The 24,410-nt window shown below is 36.2% G+C and overlaps 1 long non-coding RNA gene across 3 annotated transcripts in view; it reads left to right on the top strand.

The window, feature by feature from the left end:
- The first annotated feature begins 6,869 nt into the window (after window positions 1-6,869).
- The window catches only part of LOC110677682, a 64,644-nt gene continuing 47,103 nt past the window's right edge, over window positions 6,870-24,410 (top strand). Inside the window, exons 1-3 of one of the 3 annotated variants that reach the window (XR_002501129.1) lie at window positions 6,870-7,170; window positions 8,374-8,989; window positions 13,553-13,555. This is a non-coding gene — a long non-coding RNA (uncharacterized LOC110677682). Of the gene's footprint in view, window positions 7,171-8,113; window positions 8,990-13,552; window positions 13,556-24,410 lie in introns of those variants that run through there. The other 2 variants (XR_002501128.1, XR_002501127.1) reach the window with 2 other exon arrangements.

Here is a 24,410-nt window from a genome sequence, read left to right as displayed (position 1 = left end):
GAAATTCTATGCTGATTATCAATTTGTTACTAGTGGCTTTTCGTACTCATGTTGTGTAGACCAGCGAGCTCGATAGAGTTGATCCATTGTCGATCGGCCGTCAACAAAGTTGGCTTGATAACTTCCCACGAACTGACAGATGACAAACGACGGAAGATGATCTGGGATAACACTTTGTAGGCCGCATTTAAGAATAGTGATCGCTCGGCAGTTCTCACAATCTAACTTGTCGCCTTTCTTGTAGGTGAGACATATTAACCCTTCCTTCCACTCCTCCGGTAGCTGTTCTGTTTCCAGGATTGTGCATATCAGCCGGTGCAGACAAATGGCCAGCCTCTCCGGGCCCATCTCTATGAGTTCAGCTCCGATACCATCCTTACTAGCAGCTTCATTGTACTTGAGCTGGTGAATGGCATCCTCAACCTTTCTCAAAGTGGGGGCTGGTTGGTTTCCATCGCCCGCAGTACTGACGAAGGCATTTCCTCCGATGTGCCGTCCTTCATTGCTTGTGGTTTCAGCGCCATTCAGGTGTTCGTCGAAGTGCTTCTTCCACCTTTCGATCACATCATGCTCGTCCGTCAAAATGCTCCCATTCTTATCCCTGCACATCTCGGCTCGCGGTACGAAGCCGTTGCGGGATGCGTTGAGCTTTTGATAGAACTTACGTGTTTCTTGAGACCGGCACAGCTATTCCTTCTCCTCGCACTCCGTCTCCTCCAGGCGGCGTTATTTTTCCTCCGAAATAGGCGGGTCTGCTGTTGTCGTTTCCGTTTATAACGTTACACGTTCTGACGGGTCCCTTGCTGCAGCATGACTGCCCGCGCTGCATTCTTCTCCTCCAGAATATTCCTACATTCCTCGTCGGACCAATCGTTCCATCGACTGCGTCCCACGTACCCGACGTTGCTCTCAGCTGCATTGTTGATGACTGCTTTTACTGTTCTCCAGCAGTCCTCAAGAGGGGATTCATCCAGCCCACCCTCTTCCGGTAATATAGCTTCGAGGTGTTGCGCGTATGCAGTTGCGACATCCGGTTGCTTAAGCCGCTCTAAGTCATACCGGGACGGCCGTCGGTACCGTACTTTGTTAATGACGAAGAGTTTCAGGCGCAATTTAACCATCACCAGATAGTGGTCAGAGTCGATGTTAGCGTCACGATAGGTCCTGACGGTGATAATGTCGGAGAAGTGCCGTCCATCAATCAGAGCGTGGTCGATTTGTGATTCTGTCTGCTGTGGTGATCTCCAGGTGTATCGGTATTGAAGGCTGTGCTGGAATTAGGTGCTACGAATGGCCATATTTCATTCGTCAGTCGGTGGGCGCTGAATTTCCCAATATTCGGTCTGAACTCCCCCTCCTGGCCAGCCTGAGCATTCAAATCTCCTATAATTATTTTGACGTCATGGCTTGGCCAGCTGTCGTACTCGCGTTCGAGCTGCGCATAAAAAGCGTCTTTATCATCATCTGTGCTTATGGAGTGAGGACTGTTCACATTTATTATGCTGATGTTGAAGAACCAGCCTTTGAGCTTCAACTTGCATATTCTCTCATTGAGTGGTGACCGCTCAATTACGTGCCTCTGCATATCACCCATCACTATAAAAGCTGTTCCCAGCTCGAGTGTGTTGCCGCAGCTCTGGTAGATGGTATGGTTACCTCTAAACATTCGCACCATTGATCCCTTCCAACACACTTCCAACGCTACGATGTCCAATCTGCACGTCGGCGAGTATACGCTCCCGATGAAGTTGAGAGATTTATAGTTCCACGTACCTAGCTTCCAATCGCTAGACGTCGCTGTGGTCCTCGCCGATTGTCCCGGTTCGTATTCTCTCGTTGATTATTCGTAACTTGATTTTTTACGGCGGGCTTGCAGGGCTTGACACCAAGCGCCTAGATTTTCAGAGGACCACTCCCCCTAAATGTTCGGAGGACCATAGTGCACAGTTTAGCTTAGAGTCCTTCTCTGGCACTCGGGCGATGATCAGACGCTGTTGTAAGCCGCTCCTAATATGGAGTACAAACGCTCCAGGTTTGCAGAAGCAAAAGCAAACCGTCCTCCCCTTCCCTACCCTTCCCGGCATACGACCAGAGTACCCACCGGGGTTGGCTATCCAATCTTCCCTAAGGTTACTCGTACCCCGACCAGTACCGTGAGGAGTAGGTAGGGATATGAGTAGCTGGGCAAGAGGCTAAGGACAACACAAAGGGGTCTATTTTATTCCTGCAGGTACAGCAATGGTACGCCATGCCCAGCCATTTATCGTGTGAGTACTTAAAAATATGTCTTGCAATTTTGTTTATAAAAAAAAAGGTGGATCCCTCGTATGCCAGCTATCTAAACAGTTTGCAAAAAAGCCCAAATTCAAAATAGCCGCCATTTTTTTTAGGCTCAGATGAAAGCAGAGATGCATTTTGAACGCTCATGTTCTGTGAGCGTTCGCCAATGTTCCTGTGATTGCTCTTGTGTTCATGTTCAGTTTTTTAACAAACACACGATCACTAGCTTGATCATGGAGTCGTTGTAACGTTGGGACGTTTTTTTCTTTTTGAGCAAAATAATTTTGCTTTGAATTCGTTGATTTTCAGATAATATTTTGAATTTTAGTTTAAATTGACGTAACAGAAAAACTGTTAGACGTTTTTCTCTTTTCAAGTAAAATCATAGTTTGAAATTGTTTTTATCATACAAAAAGATGAAAATCTTACGAAACAATTGTTTTTTATTTAATGAAACATGGTATGCTGAAAATCATAATAATTTGAAGGATTATACACGCCTAAGTTTAGCTATGCGAAGCTTAGTAATGGAGTAATATTATTTTGTGTGGAATGGTCTTTCTGGGGAATGACTTTCTGGGGAATGTTCATTCTGGCAAATGGTTTTTTGGCAAATGATCCATTCTGGCAAATCGATTCTGGCAAACGGCTTTCTGGCAAATGTCATAGATACAACCTTCTGTGAAATTTTCAGCTCTAGGTGGTGATTTAAAGGTGGTTCAAAGACGACATGCAAATAACTATGAAGAAATTTTTAAAAATGTTCAAATCACGGTAATACTGGAATGTAAGCACGAACTTACCATCCCATAACAAAAACTCATTCTTCAGTGTTTTCCCATGTGCTCTCGGATTAGAGCTACGCATATACTGTTAGATACATTCATTAGCTACAATTTTGCCGAAGACGATTTTAAAATTGGATGCCTCAGTAATTAGTTACTGTTTTTAGGTACCGTAATCCGGGGTAACATTGATCAGCGGGGTAAAATTGATCGCAATGACCCTCTTCTTAAAAAGCTCGAATCAACATTTGTTGATGAAATATTTTCAATGCATGAATGGCAATTCTCTTTCTTCTAATCACGAGCTAATAAACAATAGGGTTTTTGCGAAAATAAAGTTGTGTTCATGCGTAAATTTTTCAACTTTTGTAAACAATGATTTTCATGATTATGGATGACACCATAAAAGAATCATGTCTCACATGAGTTCTGTAAACGATATGAGCAAGAGAAATGCGGTTGTTACTAAAAATGACATCGCCGAAAACGGCTCCGTTGTCAAAATTTTCATAAATATGTTCAATAAAACATAATTCACAAATTTTTATAAAGCGTGAAGAATTTCCTTAGGAAATTGCATACATTTAGGCGTATTCCACAATTCAAGGTGTTTTTAATTTTAAAATAACTCAAAAAGTAAATGACTTATAAGAGTTTGACCTTCATATTCGGCTTCAGGGAGCATGATTTTAGTAAGTAATGATATTTTCAATATTACCGAACGATGTTTTCATGGTGTGATCAATGTTACCCCATATCAGCTAAATCAAAAACTCACTTAAAACATTTTTTAAAACATGCTTTAAACTTTTAGAAAACAAAATACAGTACATAAACACGAGCAATGGGTGGCAGTACTTGTATTAAAAATATAAAATTTGCAACACATGCATTTTCAAATCAAATGTTTAAGAAATATTCAAAAAAAATGATCAATGTTACCCCGGATTACGGTACGTCGAAAGTCTGTGGCTACAATAATTGAGCCGTTCTGCAGGCATCACTGTATGTATGCAGAAAAACAGAGTAGGCATGTTTTTTTTTAGTGATTTTTTATTAATTCTTTATTAGTATGATTCCATTACATTAATTTCTTATATCTAGGTGTTCTGTGATAGACAACACTATCATCCTAATTTGATAAAACAAATTTAAGCTTTTATTAACATTTTGTTAACACCATATAAAATTTTATTTGCCGTAGCAGTTTAGATTTTTACAGGTGAATTATTTTCTTCTGCTTATTGGTGAGCAAAATCGCTTTCATTCTACTTAACTTAACTTAACTTAACCTAAATATATAACGTATTAATCATGGCAATAGAAGATTGCAACGATTTTTGTCTGAAACTATTAATTATTTTATTTGACGTTTGTTCCAATGTTTCAACATTGGATATTCTATGTAATTCATTGCTACTATACCAGGGAGGAAGCCTCAGAATCATTTTCAAAATTTTATTTTGAATTCTCTGCAGAGCTTTCTTCCTGGTATTACAAAAGCTAGTCCATATTGGTACAGCATACAACATGGCTGGCCTGACAATTTGTTTGAATATCGAAAGCTTGTTCTTAAGACAAAGTTTTGATTTTCTATTAATAAGGGGATAGAGACATTTTACATATTTATTTTACTTGAATGACCTCAATGGTATTTTTGAAAGTTAAATTCTTATCTAGCATGAGCCCTAGATACTTAACTTCATCTGACCTATTTATTGTAACTTCTCTCATCGTTACAACATGTCTACTTGAAGGTTTCAAATAAAGAGCTTTTGGTTTTTGTGGGAATATTATTAGTTGAGTTTTGGAAGCATTAGGAGATATCTTCCATTTTTGCAAGTATGAAGAAAAAATATCCAAACTTTTTTGCAATCGACTACAGATGATACGCAGGCTTCGTCCTTTGGCGGAGAGGCCTGTGTCATCCACAAACAAAGATTTTTGATATCCCTGAGGTAACTAAGGTAAGTCAGATGTGAAAATATTGTATAATATTGGTCCCAAAATGCTGCCTTGAGGAACACCAGCTCTTACAGGAAGTCTTTCAGACCTGGAGCTCCGATAATTAACCTGAAGTGTACGATTTGACAGATAACGATGATAATTGGATTTCGGCTTTCAGTCACGAATTAAGCGTTGATTATTTTAAATCATTGCCAACGTTTCGATCCAGTTGTTGGGATCTTCTTCAGGGCCTGTTGTTTATTGTGTAAATTAAAAAAAAAAGGTAGTGTCGTGTTACATGGATTTGTGTTTTTTCTACTCACTCGATATGAATCAACTTGTCGTTTATTCGTGTAACGCACACGGTGTTTGTCTCGATTGGGTATCGCACGGGTCTTATTCATCACCAGCACCCTATATCGGATGGTGGGTGGGTGGATTCTTCTAACAATGTATGTTGGAAAATTGAAGTTTTTTTAAATTTTAGAATCAACTCATCATGCCAAACACTGTCGATTGCTTTTTCTATGTCTAGAAGAGCAAGGCCAGTAGAATAGCCTACAGATTTTTGAAACGAATCAGATTTCTTCTTCTTTTTGGCATTACATCCTCATTGGGACAGAGTCTGCTTTTCAGCTTATTGTACTTTCGAGCACTTTTACAGTTATAACTGAGAGCTATCTTTGCCAAAGTTTTCATTTTCGCATTCGTATATCGTGTGTCAGGTACGATGATACTCTCTATGCCAGGGAAGTCAAGGAAAATTTTATTACGAAATGATCTTGGACCGACCGGAAATCAAACCTTCAGCATGGGTTTGATTTGTAGCCGCGGACTCTAACCACTAAGGCTAAGGAAGGCCCCAATTCAAATTTGTTACACGTAAATGTTGGTGAGTGGTCGAATGTCCATGGCGGAATCCGAACTGGCATTGGCAAAAATTGAATTTTCATTGATGTGGACTGTCATTATGTTCAAAATGACCTTTTCTAAAACTTAATTGTTTAAGGGCCAATTTCTTCACCTTCGCTTAAGTCGTAAACCACGTTTACCCATATGGTTAAACTAGGTTTAATGCCTAAGCGGTGGTGAAGAAACCGCTTATAAGGAAATCAAACTGATTGGACGATAGCTTGAAGCTTCTTTAGGATTTTTGTCTGGTTTTAAAATTGGTACAACCTTTAATTTTTTACATTTGTCATCGAAATATGCCAACTGAAAACATTTTTATCTCATTACGGTAAAGATGGTAAATATGGATGAATTATGGGTGAAATTATGAAACAAATATCCCCGTGCTCGGCTGGGAGCCGGCTAATTTAATAACCATGGGGATTGGATTACCGCTTAAGCTCAATATATGTTTTACTATGAAAACATTTGTTAAATATATCAACTAATAATGATAAACTTCTTTCTGGAATTTATGTTTTTGGAGATCCAAATGAACAAATTTGTTGGGGTGTAACTTGATGTTTGTACCAGGTGATTTTTTTTTCATTTAAAAATTGGTCACCATATTATTTGCTTACTCTTCGCTTACTATTCATCAGTTTTCATAAGTTAATTTCAAATCTGTATGTAGAATAGTTAGTTCAGTTGATCATGACATCATTCAGCTGTTTTCGTGTATATCGATACCCAATCCACCCATCGTAGCGATAACAACAGTAGCCAGCCAGCCAGCCAGTGTATCATGTTTTTGACCGAAACGCAACTACAGTAATGGATGTGGAGTTGGTGGCCTACAAAACAAATCTCGCTATGCCAGTAAGCTATACGGGACGGTGCGACCGACCGATGACGGTGACGATGTGAGCGCTACATGTGGGGTTGCCTGCAACCAATAGAGTCAGTAAGATAAGTTTGGCGAACGAATCGAGGCCGCCGCGTTTCGCTCTTGCCGGAGACTGTGAAAAGCTCCCATATACGCCTGTTGTCGCCGTCGATTTCTGGGATTACGAATTGCTGTGGGTTGTGCCAGGAGGATCAATTGTCGGGATATTTCGGCCGTAGTGTTACATGAATTTGAATTAATAAAGTGACCGTACTAGGGATTAGTGCTTGATCAAAGAAGACCATCAAATTCGGTTCCGGAGTGAAAAAATCGAATAAGTTAAAATCCTACGTGGAACTTTGGCCAGCAGTGCCCTTGTGTGTAAGTGTTGGGTCGGTGTATGGCGAGAAGGAAGAGAGTTCATAAAAGTTAATGGAGAAAAATAACAACAGAATTGGTGGATGTTGTACACTCATCTTAGCGTACGTGTGTGGAATTTCTCGTGAACAGCTCAAGTCGCGAGACGACGAAGAGATCGCCTCAATAAGAATGTTACTAGTTTTATCTATTCGTCTGAGCTTCTTCGTTCCGTTTTACTCGTCGTTTGTCGTTTTCCATCTATGGGCGTTCCATGGATCAGCTTTGCGTCTATTCCGGTTGAGGCGCATAAGCGTGAGATAAAAGGTGGTGTTGATGGTGGTTGGTGCGGTCGAAAGCTCAGCGCCCAGAAATAACCCCCCAAAGATGGATCATGAGAGCAAGAAAAGTTAACACACATACTCCGATACAGTTGCTAAGATCTCCCGAATGCATTGAAGCAACTATTTCAACGTTCACTATTAGCTTTTAAAAGTACAGAGATTGAGTTTAGAATTACTAAAATTTCTCAATTTTTATGAATTAAAAGCCAATAACTTCCTGACGCGGGAATTGAGTAAATGTGATATTGCTAATTATTATTGAAAATTTGATTCAAATGTTAATTAGTGGGGTAATTGATGCAAAATTTTAATACAATTCTGCATGAAATCCTTAAAAATTGTTTATAATATCGTTGCATATACATAAAACGTACGGTTCATCACAGTATTTGAATTGAATTCTTACAATTTCTGTGAGAAACTCTTACGTTTACCGTATATGCAACGATATTATACTATTTAAAGTCTTGCTTTGAATGTAGCAAGTAATATAATGCCACTAAGTATTACATGACACTCAGTGTAAATTTGAGATTAAAGTCAATGTAATGCTCAATGAAACCACACTTTTTGTTGATCTGGTATGCTAATTCTCCTGAACTAATTTATTTTTTTCCTGGAACTTCCGTCTGTTCGGGTCTCGCAACATCCACCAATGGAGCGGCATGATCTTCAGTGAGTGAGTGCGCGAGAGAAAACGGGCCACTTCTGTAAAATTGTCGACGTCACTTAATCTAAATATGACCACCTCTTTGGGGAAAAAAGCATCGGTGCGAAAAATTGTGAAAAATTCCGACCGCGTCAAGTGAAAATCTAATCGTGGTCGTGTTCAAAATCTATTCGTATATCGTCTCGATTCTCCTGTTTCTGGTGCATCCAGCAGCCAACGTACACTGTGCAGCAATAATGCAAGGGAAAAGTGCAATTCAATGACTCACATTGCAACGATGCACATCGAGCTGGCCTCGATCACCGAACGAGTCATTGGAAATAAATTACCATCACTGCGCGTTGCGAATACCTATGGCAAATAAAGGTTCTGTTCATTCATCAGTGCCCGGGTGTGATTTACTACGAGTTGGGGTGAAATATTTTACCGATGATTAATCGTGAATTTTCGATATGGTCGTGATTGGATCGGGTTAGAAAAGAAATCAATATTCGTGCCTTCGTAGGAGGTCGAAGCTTAGTGATTAAAATAGTTCAATTCGTTGGATAAGAGTACAAAGAATAAGCACTCAAAAGAAGAAACCAAGTGTTATGAAATTTTTATGTGTTTTTTCGTCCACTAAAGAGCAGCTCAGCGTAAAAGAAGTGCTATGTTTTGTTTTCGAACAAATGATCACCGTATTGGCGATTGAGTGTATTAGTGTACATGGGGCTTCCAAGGTACGTGCAGTGAGTAAATAACTTCCAGCAGTCAGTGCTTCAGACGGTGGTTCAGTGTAATCGAAACAAATTGAATGGTGATTGATGTGCGAACGAGAATTACTATACAGGTACAAAAAGTGTTCCTCAAATTTTCAATGACACTGATGATATGAGATGCCTTCGGTTTCGTTATAAGTGCACTGCACATGTCAAGCAGCAAATGTGACTGCAATTTATTCATTGTATGTTATTCGATAGATCGGACTGTTTTAGTTGTGTAAACCGTGATCTGTAATAATGTTACCTGACTACGGTTTCTCTAAAGTTATGAATCAAATGATAAAATTATCAAATAAAATATTATTTATTACTATGGTATCGAACTACCACTCCGATACTTTGAATAGTGTAATTTTTATGAATTGACCTAAAATTTATTGATTATCGTATGTACATGTGGTCGGCGTTAAGTCAGAGGGAAACAAGTACAAAACTTGGAAAATTTGGCTTATTGTCTCATTAGATGTGAAATTACCTACACTTTGATCAGATTTGATGAATACTGTAAATTGCGAGAGATATGTAATAAATTTACTTTGGATGATCAATAAAAATCGATAAAAGTGTGCAGTCAGAGTGGACCAAGTGCTTATTACCATGACAGCGAAAATGCTCATCGCTCTGAGGAATGCGAGGAAATGAAAAACATTTCAAGCGATTTGTCAGATTTTTCGACATCGAATGATTCATATACTTATCCTTCAATAGAAATTTATAAATATTACTTGATTTTGATTTTTGACCATTTACCATATTCGGATCGGTGGTCAGAAATTGCAACAATTTCTGTGCAGACAGAGCGGACCAAGTGTTGAAAAGCAATAATCTAATTGATTATGGCATTTTTTGAGACAATTTCAGAGGTTTTTGGTAGTTATATGGTGTATGTATGGTATGTCCTAGGACCCGCTTATTGGACCAGCATATTTTGGTCGGTACTCAAGATTTTCACTTGGTCCACTCTGACTGAACGCATATTTGAATTTTTCTGGTCTTCAATGCCCTGACCCTGCAAAACCTAAATTTTCAAGCGATCGTAATGCCACTGATTTAGGTATTGACTATATGGATTATTGGAGAAGTTACTATACTGGTGTCGAAGGGTCTTGATAATCTGCTTATCTTGGAGATATGCACCCAGTATGACCATGCAAGCATTGAATGATTGTTATTTTCCTAGAAATTGTTCAGTCAGAGTGAACCAACTCACTAAACGATGATCTTTAGTTCAGTCACAGTGGACCAAGTACACATAGTCCATCAAAAATCGTTCTATCAGAGGCTTGAATTATGATTTTTCATGATTATCACTTCACATTATATTGTTTGGAAGTACCGTAATCCGGGGTATCATTGATCAGCGGGGTAACATTGATCGGAATGACTCATCTCGTATTAAGTTGGTATCATCATTTATTAATGAAACATTTCCAAAGCATGAATGTTGCTTCCCTTTTTTATATCTATGAGCTATTAAAAATTAAGATGTTTGCAAAAATTGCTTTAACTTTATGCGTTAATTTGTCTAGTTTGCGAAACAATGATTTCAATGGTTAAGGATGACACTACCGAAGATTCATGTCTCACATAAGTTCTGCAAGCGATATCAGCAAGGAAAATACGGTTCTCACTAAAAATGGCATCGCCAAAAACGATTCCGTTGTCAAAAATTTTATAAGTATGTTCAATTAGGCAACATTAACGAATTACTGTTAAGAATGTAGAATTCCCTTAGGAAATTGCCTACCTTTAGGCGTATTCCGCTGTTCGAAGTGATTTTAATTTTAAAATAACTCAAAAAGTAAATGAGATGTAAGCGTTTGGACACCATATTCGGCTTCAGGGGCCATGATTTAAGTAAGTAACGACATTTTCAATATTACCGTACGTTGTTTACATGGATGATCAATGTTACCCCATATCAGCTAAATGAAAAAATCACATAAAACATTTTTGTAAACATGCTTAAATCTTTCAAAACCCAAAATACAGTATATAGTCACGAGCTCTGGGTGGCAGTACTTGTTTTAAAAATATAAAACTCAGAACATTTGCATTTTTTAGTTAAATATTCAAGAAATATCCTAAAAACTGATCAATGTTACCCCGGATTACGGTAACACAAAGATGGGCAGTTATATTGAACCAAAATCTAAATGAGTTCAAAAATTACAGAGCGTTAGGCTTTAAACCCATTTTTCTCAAAATATCAAAAATGTCACTTGGTCCACTCTGACTTAACGCTGACCATGTACAATTTGATTTTTTTGTACTGCAGGAAACAGATTGAGAATGTTAATATCAAGTGGCTCGCAGGTAGGAAATTTTCAATTACACTTTTTATTTTTTACTGATTTTGCAAACGATTATTCAAATTTACAGCCAATTCGTCTGCTTTTCGATATGTCAGACAATCGCATTTAATTTATCAGGAATACATGAGGCTTCTCAAATCACTTAGTCCAAAAATGAGGCAAGCTAAGGGCATCTAAATTTCCTCATATTTCTAAAAACGTCTTCGCTCCACGGTAACTTTAACATTTAGCTTTAATGGCATAAAACGTGTCCTTCTCTTATTGTAAAGATCAGAAACCTCATAAATGTCTTAAAAAATGTTTAAGATTTTAAGTTTCATCTTGGTTGATAATATTTGAAGATTTTCCAAGTTCAATGACAATGTTTGATGTTAATAACGCTTCCTGAATCGTTGGGATCATAATGTTCTCTTGAAATCTCATCTTTTTCATTAAAAATGATTCTCAAAAAAGTCATTGAAAATAATTATCACCCATCTAGTGGTCCGTATCGTGTTTCGAAAGTATGTTAGTGCTCCGTTTAGTCAATAACTCTGAGGACCACTGCTGTAGTAGAACTTGACTTCAGTCTCAAATCTCTTAACGAAAAACATTTTTACAAATTGGGCCATTTTAGTAATCAAATATTCAACAGCTATAGGTGACTCATTCGGTAACTCAGATACCAGTATAAAATATTAAATAATAATCTAAATAGAAAAAAAAAAATAAAATTAAAATCTTCAAGAAATATATACCTAATAAGAAAAAATATGAAATATGAAATAACAATCTAAGAAAAATATGAAATAAAAATTTAAAGAAGGGATAAATCATAAAAATCTTTAAAAACATAATTTACTGAACTACTTGTTCAAAGGGCAATTTTTTTGTTGGTGACTTTTGACAATTGGAAAGAATACACCATTCAAATTGAACTCCAATTCAACATTAAATTAGTCTAAAATCAAAACAAATCTCAGTTAAAACGAGTTATTTTTTTCAAATTTTCGCTCAGTTTACTAAACAATTCAACTTTGTTTGATCATAACTTTATAAATACTGAGCCGATTTCAAAGAGGTGACTCCCAGATCTTTTCCTACCTCACTAATAAACACCCTTTCCGTGGTGATTGTGGAGATGCAGAGGTATTCTCGGTCTCTAGAAGCAACAATCATTACACCCTAACATTCCTTCCCCATCCCATCTAAATAATATTAGATCTGCTAAAATTGCTCTTTGAGAGTAAGCGGAAACTCCCATCCCTTATTCATTTGGATCGTAGTGCAATTCTTGCTAGTTCCGATCAATCACGGAGTAGCAACCATTGACATGTACAGTCAGTCTATGCTATGCTGTACACATTTAAAAAACAATTGAAATATACGAATTTAAAAATCTAAACAAAGTTTGTTTATATATTACTTAAAAGTTACGCTTTCGAGAAAAAATGTGTTATCACAAGCATGAAACGAACTCACCAGTTGGTAATCCATCCTCGACTGAACACAAAACTGACACTGACAGCAAAACTTCTTGGCGTCCCGAAAACAAACCGTCTTGCTTGTGCCTTCCCAAAAAACTCCAGCGACGAAAACACGCGCGAAACCGTGAGCAAAATCTATCGGACGACGCAAAACCGAACTGTCCTGCTTGATTTTCACGAAGCACTACCTCAATTGTTTTTTAAATGTGTATACAACACATTTAATTAAAACATTTTTAATATAGGGAGGTGTACCGGTATTCGCCACCCCGGATTATATACCGCTTTACGAGAACTATTGGACAAAAAATAACACATGTCGATTTAATCAGAGTTTTTATCTATAGTTTTATACTATATAATTCTACTGTCTAATCGACTGGAAGTGGCACAACTTTTGGCACCGGAATCCACGGTGTGCCCAAAACCGTTATTATCAAAAAATAATTGTCGAAGATTTTGGCACCTAGAATCCGAAATATATAGTATTCAAGCATCTTCTCAGTGAATTAGAAAATATTCCAACAGGGGAAATGAAAGTTATCGTAATTTGGATTATCGTGATAGCTCAATTTTGGAAGGGATTTTCGCATGCTTTAAATTACCGCAACGGTGCATGATTAAACAAGGTGTATATCAACCAAGTAACCAACACCTTTGTATTAACCATTCAAAACAATTTGAAGGCTAGACATGGAAAAGGCATTCGACAGTGTTTGGCATGAAAGCTGGAATGTAAAATTTTTCAATTTTTCACCATACAGTGTTAGAATAATCCAAAGTTATCTGTCAAATCGTACACTTCAGGTTGATTATCAGAACTCCAGATCTGAAAGACTTCCTGTAAGAGCTGGTGTTCCTCAAGGCTGTATTTTGGGACCAATATTATACAATATTTTTGTGCGATATTTGCCAGAAAACCATTCGCCAGAAAACTTTTCGAGAGAATGACATCCGTCAGAAAGTACCATTCGCCAGAATAGACCATCCCCTAGATTTTTTTTTTTCAGATGAATCAAGTTTGCAATTGTATGAGAAATAATTGAGCTAGGGCGTTAAAAATTGTGAGATTATTATAATAAAAAAAATACAAAGTCTGTTGGACATTATCTTCATTTGACTTAATGAGCCAGCTTCGAATATCCGTTTTGGGTATTATGGTTCTAGAATTCTAATTTGTGTACTAGGTACACACAACTTCCATACGGTTCAACAAATATTGATTTCTCGGGCATTCAACAATCAAAACAACATTTGAAGCTTCATAAATATGAATTGAAAAGAGAGCACCGAATCCTGAGGGACCGTGGAACTAGAAAGAAGAAAACATACAATATAATAACAATTGAATTTATTAAAAGTCGCTCTACTATGTCTAAAAGTTACTGCTTACTGATGTAAAGACTTGATATTCACCATGGCGGATAATAAAGTAAGGTTTTTCTTAATATATATTGTCCCTGTAAAATGGTATTTGAAAGACTTCACAAAAGATTCGCCCTTCTTTACAGCATAAGCTGTTTTTCAGAGATATGTTGCTTCGTATGGATTAATTCATTGAATATTTACGAGATTGAAATCTCGTTGTTGTTGCAACTATTGTTATACAGATGTTATAGCATGCGGACTCTATGACACTACCCCGAATGCCATTACCCCGAATGCCATTACCCCAAATGGGTCATTACCCCGAACGTCACTACCCCGAAGGGGTCACTACCCCGAATGCATGACATTTTGAGACTAATTATAATTAGAAGGTGGGGAGTTAATTGTACCATTCCATATGAGAATTAAACAAGTTTGGCTCAACAATGTATTTTTAAAATACAAGAAGGTAAAGAAGGAGCTAGATTTTCAGAAAATAAATTTTATATAATAAGTTTCGTTTGGATCCTCTAATTTTGTTGAGTTTCACACAGCCACACTGCAATTCTCTGAAGAACAGCCTATTTCAAAAAAAAGGGTGAATTTATTATGAAAATGAGAGCTATAATATGCAAAAAACTAGGATGTATTTATTTGTTTATTTATTTATTTATTTATTTATTTATTTATTTCGTCAATCAATTGTAGACTACAAGTTTGCTTAATACTATGTTGTATTATATCTAAGGGAATTAAAATATTGCCTAAGCTTCGTTCGCGACATGGTCAAATCAATTTCTGTGTAATGCTGGTTATAAAGAGACATCATTTGATTTATTGGGCCGAATTTGGCATAATTAGTTCGATGATTGTTTGATGCGAACAAATTCCGATTCCTCAACTGTCTGGCGGGCGTGTAGAAATTCAAACTACACCCGATTCTGTTTTCGCACGGGGGATGCGTACCGTGCAAAAAAAGTTTTCAATTCAAATTTCAAAAACCGTGCAAAAAAAAGTAACATCATTTCTCGACGTTTCATGCAAAATTAAGGTTTTGGCGGAAAAAAATGTATGGACACTTTTTTTGCACGGCCGTGTAAAAAAAATCCGCGCAAAAACAGAATCAGGTGTAGATAAGAGATTGGTGGAATCAATACGATGCGATACTATGTCATTGATAAATGAAATCATGGCTAATTCACGACGCTCCTTTAAAATTTGGATATCAATAAGCATGCATCGAGCCTCGTATAATGGCAATGGAAACGTTGTCCAGCCTAATTTGCATAAGGCATATAAAAAAAATGCTTCTGTACTGATTCGATTCTATCTTCATGTGTTTTCATATGTGGGGACCACACAATACTACAATATTCTAAAACTGATCTTACATAAGTAATGTACAAGGTGTTATTCGTATATGGATCCCGAAAATTGAAGATAAAACGCTTAATAAAGCTTAACATATTGGTTGCTTTATGGACAATAGTATTATAATGGTCAGTAAATGTAAGTTTAGAATCTAATATAACACCTAAATTATTAAAGTCACCTTTTAGACACTGCTACCCACCTTTCACTCAGTTTTTTTAGATGCATGCAGGTATTCTAGCATTAAGATCTTCTAAAAGATTTTGTTTCGTAAACGATGGTGTAGTAGATATAGATTGCATTATACACCTATTAAATAATAAAAAAAGAGGAATGACTAAAAAATGTTTAGCGTGTTTGGCGTTAAATCGAAACATGTCATAAAAATGTATTTGCCGCGTAATTTTAAGTCGGCTTGTTTAATGTCGACCGATCCCTGGAGAGATCGCTCTAATATGGTTCGGGAAGACGAATGCTTTGACGCTACAATAGAGAGAGAAACTAGGCACGAACATGTAGTTCGACTTTGGGTAGTTAGCGTCGGCGCAGTGTGAATGTGAGAATGAGACGGCATGTTTCGATTTAACGCCAAACACGCTAAACTTTTTTTAGTCATTCCTCTTTTTTTATTATTTAATAGGTGTATAATGCAATCTATATCTACTACAGATGGCAATAAAAGTTCACCCAAAGACCAATATGATAGACAATCGTTTCGCTGTGGCATACACGGAGACGGAATTCAACTCAATTTTGGGTTGTTTCAACGCAATTCCGTAGTTGAGCCCAATAACTCAATTTTGGCTAAATTTCCAAGGTCCCCACTAGGTAGTTTGGCTCTAATTCCATTAGAAAAATATACTCAATTTTGGGTTGATTTAACGCAAAATTGAGTTCTTTCGACCCAACCATAAGAAAAGTTGCATTTACCCAAATTTGGCTTATTGGGCCAAAGTACCCCCATTGGGTAGATGCAGCTCTCTCTATTTTTGACAACATTCGTGTGGGAGAAAGAGAAAACCGAGAGATTTTGGGTTGAAACTATAATCGATATACTTAATTTTGGGTAAAGTAAACTCAAAAATTAGGTAAAAATATTTCTCCGTGTAGAAACGCTATTACACTCGTATACACAGAAAAAAATTCGTTCTCGTATCCGTGAACAGCAGACGTGAACTCGTCAACAAGCAAAAATACACCGTGAACTAGATCATGTTTATGCGTAAACATGATGGTAGTACATGGTGTATTTTTGATAGTTCACGTTTTCCTGAACTCTTTTTTGAGCGTGTACATGTTAGAAAAACGGTGACCTCTGATTGACGCTACAGTGAAAACATTCGTTGGTTTGGTGGATCATTCACCTAAATTTCGATAAAATAACCACTAAAAATAGTTGTGTTTGATTGAGACAATGAATAAATGATAATGGCTTTAAAGTGGTGAGCAGTTCCATAAGAGACCTGACTGTTTTAGTACAATAAGATAAAAGAAGGGAAAATTTCTGATTATAATGACAGCAAGATTAACTTCAATGAATGCCTTATAAGGATATCTTGCTTAAAAAAACTTTTCCCTATGAAAATATTAGTGTAGCTAGTCATCCAACGAAAATTTATATGACACAGACACGCCTATTTAAGAAAGAAGGGCAAATTTATGGTGAAATGCTTGCAGCTATGACGCGAATAATCACTGTAACAAAGTGATGCTCTAGCTAGCACAATCTATGTTCATAAGAAAGGAAAATCTTTGTTGAAATCAAAATTGAATTATGAACGCCAACAAAAAGCTCAAATACCGGAGAGTAAGCAGCTGTTCAGCTAGACCATATTGAGGGTATGGGTTTGAATTCCTCCGGTGGTGAATCTGCATTGAAAATTTCCTTGACTTCCCTGTTCATAGAGGTATTTGTACAAGAATGGTAAATTGACAAGGAAAGCTCTCAGTCAATAAGAGGATTGTTTTATTGAAAGCCCATTCACAAACTTCATAACGCTGAAGGTAACAAACATGTTGTGGGTTGTTGTTCTCAAAATGTTACACCTCATACAAAATTCGTAGAATTTCCATACAAAAAGTGTTACGGGAAGGTGGGTATGTATCAAAAATGGCCAGTTTTGGCGTTATTAATTTTGTGAATAATCCCTTGAACTACGGAAGTGCCCACTGAGCTGAGTAACAGGCACTGTCTCAGTAAGAAAAACAAGAAGATAGTTGCCAACCAAAAATTTCGATAGAATAGCTGACATATGAAAGAAGGGAAAATATATGATGAACATTTTAACGATGAATTTAATGTACCATTTGTTCCCGGTTCACATAAGAGACGCATTGAATGGTCAATTCTTTGTAAAAGTATGGTCAACATTTTTGCCCGCAATACAAGATACCCCGACCAGAACCACATAACAAAATTATAACACATTCCTATCAGCAGCAGTTAAAAATAACAGAAGTTGATAAAATTTTGTTATCAAGATGGCTTTGTTCTCAACTTGTTATATTTTTAGTAACACTTTTATTACAACATTTGTTATATTTTTGACATTGCATTTATAAGTTAGTTGCAAATAACATCCGATGTCAAAAACAGAAACATAGTTTGTAATAATTTTGTTATTTTGAACATCCTTGCAACACATTCTGTAATAATCTTGATATAAATGGAACAGGGTTTGTTATATTTTAGTTTAATTTGGTGCAAGTTTTGTTAGATTTTTTGTTATTTTAACTACTAACGGTACATGTTTTATAACAACTGGTGATATAAAAAAATCATATCAGGGAAACACATTCTGTTATAATCTTGTTTCTTCCGTCTGGTCGGGACGGCATTGTATCTCATACTTTTAGGGGTAATGGCTTATTCGGGGTAGTGGCGTTCGGGGTAATGACCCATTCGGGGTAATGGCTTTCGGGGTAGTGACCCAGTCGGGATAGTGGCGTTCGTGGTAGTGGTGTTCGGGGTAATGGCGTTCGGGGTAATGGGATGGAGCCAGCATGCGATTATGTTATTTTAGAATTGGTAAATTCCATACGATTTTCTTTCTGATTTTTTCGGTTGAAATAAAATGTTTTTTATATATTCATAAGTTTTACAGGTAACATTTCACAAATAATTCTCACTTCTTTTCATCATAAGTTGTTCTTTAAAGTTTTGTTGCTTCTTAAGGGCTAGTTCAATGGATATTTACAATATTTCTATACACGTTCTACTATTTGTGCCGTCTGTTTGATGAAATAATTAATGCCTCAACTCGCAAACCAAAGTTACATTTACTTAAACAAATTTCAGGATCTTTCAGACAAATAAGACAATTGTAAAATTAATAAGACCATTTTATAAATGAAGAATGGAGAAAACGGGGTATTCAAGGAACTGCCATTTGCGGAACTGGTGTTCGGGGAAACGACATTCGGGTTATCAATATTCGGGAGAAAGTAGCACAACCTCAATAAACTGCCCATTGAAAAGCAAACATTATCTGGCAGTTATACGAGAAATTCTGTACAATACAATATTCTGATGAAGAGCTCGCGGTAAAAAAAATGCAATTTTCTCGAAGTTAAACTTGGTGAAACAGCTGAGAATATTGTATCAAAACTTCATAAGAAAAAATCTCGCAAGATATAGAATAACATTGTTATATTGTCTCCACTTTGTGCACTAGTAGAAAGCTTAAAATGAGAAGAACGAGATTGTTACCGTACTATTAGTTCAGTTTAGTGCCTTGAAGATGTGAAAAGTGGCACAAGTCAAATATTGTGACGACTATCTTCGGATTTCGAGATATTTCATCATGCATTGATTGATCAAAATCGACAAATTCTGGGGAATGGTACTTTCTGGTGAATGGTACATTCTGGCGAATGGCTTTCTGGCAAACATCGCACAATCAAAGTTAAGTGTCTTATCCACTTATCCACTTATTAACAGAAAATCGAAACATTGTCTTAAAAACAAGCTTTTGATCTACAAACAAATTTTCAGGCCATCCATGTTGTATGCTTTACCAATATAAACTAGCTGTCGTAATACCAGGAAGAAAGCTATGCAGAGGATACAAAATAAGATTTTGTAAACGGTTATGAAGCTCTCTCCCTGGCATAGTACCAATAAGATACATAGAATATCCAATATTGAAACATTGGAACAAATGGAGAATAAAATTATTAATAAGTTTAGACAAAAATCATCGCAATGCTCTATTACCACGGTCCTCTATTTCTAGGTTAAATTAGGTTAAGTTAATTGAAAGCGTTTTTTTTTTCTTATAATGAGGTGAAATCAACTCACCTGTATAAATTCTGAACTGCTACGGCGAATGAAATGTAATATGTTGGTAACCAAATGTCAATATATGTTTAATTATGTTTATCCAAATCAGGATTGGACCTGTGCGCCACCGCCACCACCTATTCATTTTACGTCACGCCGAAACCGATTGACGTATCGGCGGAGCGCCGTACGCCGGTCTGCGTCCCGTCGCCGATTTTGTATTTTCACGCTGATTAATATTTCAGCTCGAAAAATTTGAGTGTATTTGAAAAATGGCCTAGGAAATATTTAGGCCTTACTTTAGGAATTTTTACAGGACATCGTACATATAATGTGTCAAGGGATTTCTTCAAGAAGTCCTTCAGAGAATTACTCATTGTATTCTCGGATTGCATCGAGAATTAGAAATTCTTTTGATAATTCCTCAATAAATGTGAATTTGTTCAGATTTTTTTCCAGGATTTTTTTTCTATAGATTATTTTCTATAGATATAAAGTTAAGTTATGCGACCTTGCCGCGATGGGAGGGCATAATCCATTAGCCCATATGATGGAAACCAAAGGCGTAACCTGTAGTGGTGGTATCACATTTTGGCATTTTTTGCTTAAAGCCGCGTCATAATTCATATGGCATAGACGCAATAATATCTCGGATGTGATCCAACGGACATTCTGCGTCATTGATAGAATTGATGCCCATTTCAAATAATTAATCTATTCGAAGTGGACATTAATACTATTGATGACGTTCAGTTTGCCTTTTGCTAACCAGAATGATCCGTAGCCACTCTTACTATTAGCTAGCTAGATACATCGTTATCATATACGAGGAAGGGAATTCTTAGGAACTCTTAGGAAAATGACTAGTAGATTCACTGAGTAGAAATAAGTGGCGACAATCTTATTTTGATATGGTTTTTACATTGCCATAATAAGAAATACCTCTTTTGTAACAGCGGTATAAATAATCTAAATTGTGAAGCATTGCATTTGCCACCGAAAAGTGAATCTTGTAGGAGACTGTAATAGAAGCCTAAGGTAACTTTACTCTTCAATATTCACTATAAAAATGACTATGGAAAGTAAGACGCTGAGATTGATCATTAGGGTACACTTTCTAGTTTCGAAAAATTGTTGAACAGCGAACTTTTTTCTTTAAGGATATATGAACGTAATGACCAATAAATACTTTTAACAACAAAAATGAAGTTAACTAGAACTACTACTAAACAGCCTAATTTTGTTAAGACTTGACGACAATTGACATTTAAGACTCTAATCTTAAGTAAAAGACAGGAGTAATCAGAATAGCACTTGAATGACAAATTATTCAAAACCATTTCGACTAGACAGTATAAGTAATGACACTACTACACTACTATTTCAAACAAATTCTGATGGAGTTGCCGATTTTCACAATGCTTCCTTTTCTCAGAAGCAAGGGAATATGGGTACTTTTCAAAAACTACCACGTCACAATACTAATAAAAAAGCAGTGTTCATGTGGGCGCCATTGCCTAGTCCGTCTGAGTATTGGTCCTGGTAGAGGGAAAACTTGGCAAAAGCCAGACCGAGGGTTCAGCCTTGACAAGTTAAGCTGTCAGGCAGCTCCAACTGAATACCACAAAAAAAAAAACTTTTGTATAAGTTACACTTGGAATTCCTCATATATCACCTTTGAGTTTATATTCAGGAAGTTATTTCATGAAATCTTTTCAAGGATTTTTCCTATATGTTTTTTATTGATTCTTCCAGTGAATTTTTCTTAAAATGCTTTAAAAATATGTCTTCCATGTTCTACCAGGAATTCTTGGATTTTGAAGGATTCCACTGTGAGTTCTTCAAAAAACTCACCGTAGGATTGCTTTATATATTTCTGGAACACTTGAATTTTTTATTCGGATTTTCTTCAAGAAATATTTTTGATATTTTTTCGTGAATGCTTTCGAAAACGTTCCAAAAAATTTTCATGGGGTTTGTCCATGCATTTAACAAAAAATATTCTTAGCTTCAAAAAACTTTCCAAAGATTTGTTTAGATACATTTCTGAACGCAACAATTACTCCATACGTGCCTCTAGTGATACATCTAGAAATTAGTAAAAGGAATACTCAAAGGGACCTCTTCAGTGATTCTGACAAAAGTTTTCCATTGTTTTTTTGTTCAAAAGATTCTTCCAAGTATGACGTGAAAAAAATACACTTCTCGGAATCTTCAGAAATGAAGATTTCTTCATTGAGTTTTTACAAGGATTGTAAAAAAATTCAGCGATTTCTACTAATAAAATATTCAAGCATTCGTTTATACAGATATCTACTAGAATTCTATCTAGGATTCCTTCTCGGCCCTCACCATGTATTTACCTTTGTCTATGTTAAGCCATTCAAAGGTTGTTCCAGAATAAATTATCGTATTGCACTACTGATTTCTAGTCTAAGAACACCGCTGCTAATTTCTTCATAGATTTTTTCAAGGATTTTTTTTAAGAATATTACTATAAATTATTGTTAGAGATCTTTTCAGAATTTCTTAAGAACAGTATTCCTGCAGAAATTACTTCAATGACCCGTTTAACCTATAAAATTCGTGAGAAAATATCGTTTGTGGGTACCTGCATGATTCGCTTTGGATTTGGAGGGTTTTTTTCTCGCATAAGTTAGGCGGCATCCATTTATTACGTAACGTTAAAATTGAAAATATTTGACCCCCTCCCGCTCCTCTGAAACGCTTTTTGTATGATTTTTTTTTTTTCAATTTTTGTATGAGCCGTAACGCTTGAGCCTACTCCCCTGACCCCCCTAGAGCGTAACGTAATTTGTGGACGGTGCCTTATCTGAATGCAATAATGAGTACTTCAATGCAATGCATGTTTTAGCGAAATGTGTACATAGAAGGTTTGAAAATACCCCTTGCCTAAATAAGACAAAAGTGACAAGATTCTGTAAAATTGCCCAAAGATGAACATTAAACCTAAAGGACTTCTAAATGACTAGAGGGAGATCCCCAGTACCGGACAGCACCCAATACCGGACACCGTCGAAAAATTGGGAAATCATGGTCTAATCAAGATGGTGTACCGTTAAGTCACCAGTCACCGTGCGGCCTCCATTCACCGTGCACATGTACAAATTCCAACAGAATATTCATACAATTTTCACAAATTATTTTTTTTGTCAGCAAAATAAGATAAAACTGATGAAATGAAGTAGTTTTTGTCACAAAGCATTTTGAAAAACCTAGTTTATGTAGTAAAAATCATGTGAATTCTGTTTGCTAATAAGATTTTTCAACATTCTTAGTAGAAACACCAAAAATTCACATTTTTCATTTTAACGATAGAGTATGATTTTTTTCAAAATTTCAACAAGTTTTCATTGTGGATACTATTAGTAAGATGTATTTCATCGTATGAGCAATGAGATTTTATGCAAATTAGAATTTTATATTGTATTTCAGTCGAAAGACAAATGCACGGTGAATGGATCCCTCTCAGTATGTATGGTTCCTATAACCGTGCATTAGTGTAAAAAGCATGAAATTATTCGGTAATATTAGATTTATTGTAATATCGTCATTAAACTACTTCATATTTAGTGTTTGAGTGAATATGGAATGATTTGAACAATACAGTCAAACCTCCTATAATGATTTTAATGAAAAGTTGATTATTTAGCCAATTTTTAAACTTTTTATGGATTTTATTGTAAATGAAGATTTGAACAGTCTTAAAAATTAGTGCGCTCACTATTAGCAACATAGTTGCTCCATTAACATCGTTTCTTCAAGAAACAAAATTAAATCATGGCGAAATCTATACGCACGGTGAATGGTGCACTAGTGTGCACGGTAAATGGTGACATAGAACGGTACGAGGCGACCTTAGCATGAGATTTTCAAACATAATTTTTGAGTAATTTTTAGTCATGCATCACTAGTTTTAGATTTTTCCCTGAATTATTATATAATTGTACGCTACGTAGTGGTATTCTAATACGCTTCAAATTATTTGGAAAAGTTATATAATTTTTTGAAGCGCAATTTTTTCTTAAATGCACGGTGAATGGTAGCTTGACGGTATTAGAAGAAATTGAAGCTATTAAGTAGAGAGTGGAATGGTTGTGAACAACACGTGTAATGTGTTATTTTTCATCATATATGAAAGAGGTTTTTTGATGAACCACTTGCACACAAAGTAAAATTCAAATTAATTAAATTACTCTTGTAATTGTTGCAAATTAATTGAATTGGCAGAAAAATACTAATCCTAGAGTAAAAAAAATCAATGATGTACAAATTTACGGCGAGGCATTTCCAGATCGTTTCCGGTATTGGTGCCGCCTTTTAATTTTGGTCAATTTGATACTAAAATACATCATCAAAATGCAATATCAAAATTCATATTTTCAAATTTATTTCTGTATGCTACAGAAACGATAATATTTGGCAACAAGACCACATAAAATAAAAAGTTTTTGAATTACGAATTTAGTGGCTTAGATGTCCGGTACTCAGACAACCAGAAATCGCATGAAAGTTCACGTTATAACTCGTTTATTCATACTCATTACATCAAACCCGAAAAACACCGTGGATAAACTCGTCAGATTGATTAGTTTCCTCGCATAAAACACTTCTTTTCTGAGTTCATTTGTACATTTTGTTTCGTCTCGTACACTCGTACAAATTA

Source organism: Aedes aegypti, chromosome 3 (assembly GCF_002204515.2).
Source record: "Aedes aegypti strain LVP_AGWG chromosome 3, AaegL5.0 Primary Assembly, whole genome shotgun sequence".
In the NCBI taxonomy this organism is placed as follows: domain Eukaryota; kingdom Metazoa; phylum Arthropoda; class Insecta; order Diptera; family Culicidae; genus Aedes; species Aedes aegypti.
Note: the sequence above shows the minus strand (reverse complement) of the source record. Positions and strands in the feature narration are given on the sequence as shown.